Raw genomic sequence first — 6,878 nt, 5'->3', positions numbered from 1 at the left:
ATGTATTAGCATAATCTAATATGTGCAAATATGGATCTAAATGTGCAGGCAGCTGTGGGAGAGAACTAGCAAAATGCCGAGCTAATTTAAATAGACAAAGGCCCCATTCTAGTTAGGACTTGCAGACGTTTAACTGAGAATTAAAAGGAACTAATCAGCAGATCATCTAAAAATCTTTTTGCCAGTAATTATTTGTTCCTGTGCATGAATTGCTAGGCATCTGATGTTGTTTTTGTTGCTGTTATATTATATTTATATCCTCCTTTTCCAAGGACTTCAAGGGGGTTTACATGAGCCCCTTCTCTCCATTTTATCCTCACAGTGACAACCCATTGAGGTACGTTAGGTGGAGAGTTAGTGACAGTCTGGCCCAAAGTCACCCATTGAGATTTCTAGTGAATAGGGACTAGAACCCAGACCTCCTGAGGCCCAGCCTAGGACTGTAAACACTATAATGGCTCTCAGTAGATTTGTGTAGTTCTTAAACTCATCACTGATAAGGATAAAGGAAGCCAAACAGTTTTCTTTGTCTACTCAGATCCACCTCGGATAATGTGTATCTAGATGTCTAGTCTGGTTATCATTCAGCTAATTAAGGCATTTTATTCCACTCACACATGAAGGTGCTGCTTGCATTTAAATTGGATTAATTAAAAATTCTTTGCCTCTCATACAGCCCCCTCCCAGGCAGACGTGCCAGAAGTCATGGGTTCATCAAGGCCAGAAGGATTTGCTGAAATTCACATTGCCAAGAAGCATACAGTAAACAAAGTGTGGGTGGATTAAAGGCTTTTGAGATCTGTTTCAGTTTTTACTAGCACCCGGGCATGCACCCACTGGAGTCGGGTGCAAAGCTTTGTGCTGGATCAATCGTGCTGTCAGAAATGAACTTCCCCAACTTCTCCTTCAGGCAGCAGCCCCTCCAGCCCCCTGAAAATGCTGCAGAGAAAGCCAGAAAACCTTGTTGACAGGGGTGAGTTGGGGTGTGGGAGAAGGGGGATCTCCAAAATTAGCTTTTGTCAACAGAACTCTTCCTCTTACAGGAGGCAGATCCTGAATCCAAGGTTTAGAATTAAAGAATTCAGAGCCCAGAAATGTGTTCTGACTATGAGAACTAAGTGGAATTTGCAGTCTTTCCAAAAAAAAAAAAAAAAAAGTGCAGTCCTGCTTGCCCCAAGCTTTCTTCATTTCAGCAGTATAACTGAGGGCTAGCAGCAGGAGAGGAGTGATTTTGGGGGTCGGGTATCCCTACTAATCTATTGCAAATCACTGAGAAATCTACCAGTAGATCCCGGTCAACCTTCTGCCCACCTATGCAATAAACTAACCAGTGCCCACGGCTGCAGCAGCACTTGAACAGCACTTGTCAGAACTGAAGGTCATTGAAATATTGAACGGAAAATAAATATTGACACGTTTCCAAGGTGCTCGTTCTGAGCATTAACAGCAACAACAAAGAATCAACATCAAAACACTCCTGTGTTTTGAAAGTGACCCTTTCAGCAGTCATCCAGACAAGTCACCCAGACCAAATGGCCTGGCCGAAAACTGGAAGGCTGTTCCTTGTCCTGGTATGTGCCTGGCTCAGGGACTGGCAAGCCCTTCCCCAAAAGTGGAACAGTTGCTTTTTAGAGGCTCCCAAACACATGCTCCATTCAGGCAGTGATTTGCATTTCAGCAGAACAAGGTGCTACTTGTACATTTATGATAAGCAATTTGCTTACCAGGAGGAAAAGAGGAAAGGCCCCTTAATGCTGGTGTAGTATGGACATGTAATATAGAGGATTTAGCTGTTGAACAGGCTTTCCAAATCCTCATCTGGGAACAAGATGACAGGTCTGAATCCCCACGGATTACAGGGTGTTTGGGGGAGGCTTTATTAGTATAAGCAGACTCCCATAAAACTGATTCAGAAACAGAAGGATTTAAAGGCGCAGGGACACAGGCTCTTGATAAATATTTAAGTTACTTCCTTAAAAAACAAAACAGGAATGAAACTCCCCCAAAACAAACCAACATCCAAAAATTATACACAGGAAAGGGAAAAGAAGACTCTCTTGATTTAAAAGACAGTCAAAGCTAAAATATGCACATGTTTATAGCTGCAGGGCATCATGCTGTGCATTGAATCAGATGTAAATGGAGTGCAAAGGTTTGTGAAAGGCCATTGTCTAACTTGACCTACCTTTTAAAACTGGGTTTAAAAGCCCAGAAAGAAATATGTTAGTTTAGTTGGGAAAAGAAAGTAGCTTATCCTACATTCATGGGATGTAGGTGTGATGGCAAGGAGGGCAAGAAATGTTCTACCAAATTAAGGATCAATGACAAAATTATATTTCAAAATAAATGTTCTTTTTATGGTGAGATTATATGTGGAAAAATGGTTTCAGAAATGCAGTTGCCAAAGTGGACAAATACACTAAAATGGTGCGCGCGTACACGCGCGCACACACACACAGAGAGAGAGAGAGAGAGAGAGAGAGAGAGAGAGAGAGAGAGAGAGAGATGGGTTTACAACATTTTATATTGTAAAGTATTAATACAGAAGTGAAAAAGAAAACATTTCACTTGCTTTATATTGGAGATTATTGTCAGGGCTGAGCCAAGATATCAGTCAGAAGTGACCCAGGAGTCTACGCGGAGCCAAAGAGCATAAACAAAAGTGCCAAGCAGAATTTCTTGTTAGACAGACAATGTCCCAGACCAAATGGAAAGCCTGCCCAGGCTTCTAGGCTCCTTTCTGTCTAGGAGGGTCCAATAGCCAACTTGGGGGTGGGCTCAGAGCACCTAATTGCCGCTGGGATGATCTAATGGAAGGAGGACTTGGAATGCTCCGTACAGTCTAATCAATGGAAAGTTCCTCAGCTTCCAGATGTACTATTTCTATAAGTAGTATTTCTATATAAAATTGAGGCTGATTCAAGAAAAACTGATGTTTCACAAATAGTGGACAACACAAAGTCTTGTTAAGAAGAACTGGCTAGTGTCTCCTGGGGCATATAGTGTGGTCATATCCTATAGCAGCTTTCTTTGGGTTGAAATTCATGACTTGTATACACTTGGTCTGTGAAAAAATCTGCGATAATACCAGATGCCCCTGCAATTTGGGGATTAACAGATGGGAAGCAAAAGTGGATATTGGAAGCCCTTATAGTTGCAAAGAGACTTCCCTTGGGTCTTTTAGGAGTGTGAATTTACATTAAAACAAGATATGTCCTCCCTGTAGCCCTTTGCTTTCAAGGGAAAAGATCTTTTCTCATTGCTGAGTTGCAGCCAACTTGCTGGCAGTGATTTTACCAGTGGGGTGCATGGAAATTGGCCCCAAATCTTCTCATTCCTGTAAATGTCTCCTCAGAGGTCAGTCCCTTGACTTACTCTAATGATGACTCTACAAAGTCTCACAGATGTTGTGTACAGACATGTTTTGTTTGTCCTGAAGATGAAACTTTTTCCGTGGCTCTGCTGAATCATGCAGCTTGTCCTACAACCTCTGGAATTCTTGTGGCACACTTGCATCTCAGATAGAGCAGCATGATGTTGGGCACAAGGTGGGAGTGCCCTATAGTAGGGATTTTGGATGCTTAGGTATGGTTTTGGACAGAGCAGTAACTCATTGTTCATTTTGTTTCCAGCAAAGTCTGACAGTTTCAGTATTAATGTGAAGTGCTTGTGCACCTCTGTGCTTTTAGGCTAGTCATAGATGGTATTTTTGAGGCCACACACAGGCACCTTTTTCAGTTCTGGCAAGAGGCACTCAACCAAGCTCATAAATTACAGCCATAAATATTTAGTGAACTCATATGTGTGGTTTTTAAAATAAAGTGGAGGAAAACCTGGGCCTGAGGAAACACAGCAGTTCTGAAGGAAAGTAATTTATATTTTGAATGGGGAAGGGGATTCTTTTTATGCAGCTTGTAAAAAAAATTCTTCGGACATTTAAAACAGATTGGAATCTTTGTAAACGATCCCTTCCTCAGCTTGAGTGCAGATTCTTATGTAGTCAAAACACCACCATCTGTGCGAAAGAGGAAATGATCAGCAAGCTGCAGATTTGCGAAAGTATAAAAATGTTAGGGAGAAAACCATCTCACAAGCAAACAAAACTGCCTAATGATGATTGAGCATGTTCAGTGGGCATTGAATGCTAGCAGCGTCAGGGGAATGGAATGGAGTCTCCTGGAGCAGGATATGGCTGGCTGAAAACCCAGAAAAGGGGCATTCCATACTGGAGCATTGTGCTACATGTCCCATTTGTACCTTTATATCAGAGCTGGGCAACCTTTCTGACCCCTGATAGCCACATGCAGTGATGGGCAATGAGTGAGGACCACATGCTGGCAGTGAGTTTGGCTGAGATGACCAGCATGCTGAATGCCCCCCACTCTCTCGCACGCACACACATCCTCCCACTCTCTCTAAAACCAAATGCATACCCCTTTCCCCTAGACACGTATAAAGGAGAGAAGGTCTTGATGCACACTCCGTTCCCCTTGATGCATAAATGGAGAGAGATCTCCTCACAGGAAGTCCTCCCTGTTTGAAGTAGGTAGTCTGAGAGGGACTATGAGGGACCATGGTGGCTCCAGGAGGAAGGCAGCTGCAGGCCACAGCGCCGTACAGGCATCCATGGGGCACATATAGCTCACACATTGTGGGTCGCCCACTAGTGGTTTTCCATATAGACAATGGAAACTATGACCTGGGGAAGTTGTGGGCTCTCCCTCCCTAGAGACACTCAGACAACATCTGAGTGGGATGGTTTCACTTAGTGTCCTGCACCAGCAGGGGGTTGGACCTGATGGCCTTCTGGCCCCTTCCAACTCTGTTAGTCTATGATTCTGTGAAAACAACACAGGAGATGTGCCCATGGCGAATAAATATTAGAGGTATGAGCCAACTAGAACACACTCAGACTCCAATTTAGTGCTTTGGAAAATGGCCTGATTCAGCTTGAATGGATCCACAGGGTACCTGCTTTGACTCAGAGAGCAACCTGAGCCAAAACTTGGAGATCAGAGGCTTTGTGCCTGTTCCCATGTGTCTGACTTAGCCACAGCGACACATGCCTTAATTGCATCATGTTTGGATTGCTGTACCACTTTTCACGTGGAGCTGAATTGGACGAGGATTCAGGAACTCCAGCTGCTTCAGAGGGCCGCTGCCTGACTGTTGCTGGCAGACCTTCACTGGCTGCCCATCTGTTTCCAGGCACAATGCACAGGGCTGATTTTGACCCACAAAGTTCTACAGCACTCTGAGCCAGGCCTTCTGAAAGACTGCATTTTCCCTTATGAGCCTGCCCATACTCCAAGATTTTCTGGGAAGCCTGTATCTTGGTCACAGCCTGGTGGGCATGTGGGAGAGGGCTTCTCAGTGGCTGCTCCAAGCCTCCGAGGCTCCCTTCCAGTGGGGGAGGGGGCGAGATTGGTGCCCTCTCCGTTCTGTTCTCAGAGGCACACACAAACCTTTCTGTTCCCTTAGGCCTTTGGGAATATTCTAGATCTGTGAAACTACATTGGAATCCTGTTCTGCATATTTTAGTATGTTTAATTTTGGCATTTTCCATAATTGTAACAGTCTATTGATTTAATTATATTTTAACTTTGTATATTTCTATGTATATTTTAATTGTATAATTGTTTACTATTGTAAGCCATCTTGAGTTCCAGTACTGGGAAAAGGACGAATATAAATACATTGTTAGCAGTATCCTTGATGATATTTTTAGAGAGGTTTACAAATCCATGGAAGCCACACAACTTGAGAAAATCTGGTCTGCTATAGAATATGCAGGTTGGATTAATGGAAATCTAAACTCACTTGATTTAGTTGCAGAATTCTCCAACATTCCTCATGTTCAGTGATTCTCTGCCTTCACAGATCAGTTTCAGAAAACCTGTCACTGCTTTTCTGCAGCAGATTTTCCCCTGGCTTTACTAAAGTCTCAGTATGAGCTGCTTTCACATATAGGGTTCAGAGGAGGGCAACAAGGATGACCCAGGGTCTGGAAACAAAGTCCTATGAGGAGAAGTTGAAAGAACTGGGCATGTTTCACCTCAGGAAGAGAAGACTGAGGGGAGATATGATAGCACTTTACAAGTACTTGAAAGACTGTCACAAAACAGAAGGACTGGATCTCTTCTCAGTCATCCCAGAGTTCAGGACATGGGATAATGGGCTCAAGTTACAGGAAGCCAGATTCTGGCTGAACACCAGGAAGAACATCCTGACTGTTAAGCAGTATGACAATGGAACCAATGACCTAGGGAGGTTATAAGTGCTCCCACATCAGAGGCATTCAAGATGCAGCTGGACAACCATCTGAGAGGGATGGTTTAACTTGGAGTCCTGCACTGAGCAGGGGGTTGTACCCGATGGCCCTTTGTCCCCTTCCAGCTCTGCTATTCTATGATTCGATAAGAATTCTGATTTTTGATAAAGATTTAGTGGCTAAGGGAAAAGAAAAGGTCTCTTGCAGTTGTATGATTTTATTATGTCTTTTCAGATATACAGGCTACCTCATGTTTTACAAGAAAGACTTTCAAGTGTCCATCATTGTCAGCCACCAATCTGGAGATATATGTTTGTCCAGACAACATTTTGATGGTTGCTGCTGTCACACTTGACAGAGGGTGGTCACTGGAGTGAAAGAAGGGCCTGAATTCAGTTGCTGTGAATGCTGTTTAATATTATGTCCCTAGCCTGGGGAATTGCAGTCTAACACTTCTGGAGGGCCCCAGGATGGGGAAAGGAGGGATACCACAAAGTTGGGTGGAAAGACCTTCCACAAGCTGAGCCCTTGCAGGAGGTCCATTCCTACTGCAGAAGGCAGGTCCTGGTCCAACCCCCAGTCTTCCATTTGTATCTCTTCCATGTTT

The sequence above is a fragment of the Varanus komodoensis genome, unplaced genomic scaffold (genome assembly GCF_004798865.1).
Source record: "Varanus komodoensis strain SLA01 unplaced genomic scaffold, ASM479886v1 scaffold68, whole genome shotgun sequence".
Classification (NCBI taxonomy): Eukaryota; Metazoa; Chordata; class Lepidosauria; order Squamata; family Varanidae; genus Varanus; species Varanus komodoensis.
Note: the sequence above shows the minus strand (reverse complement) of the source record.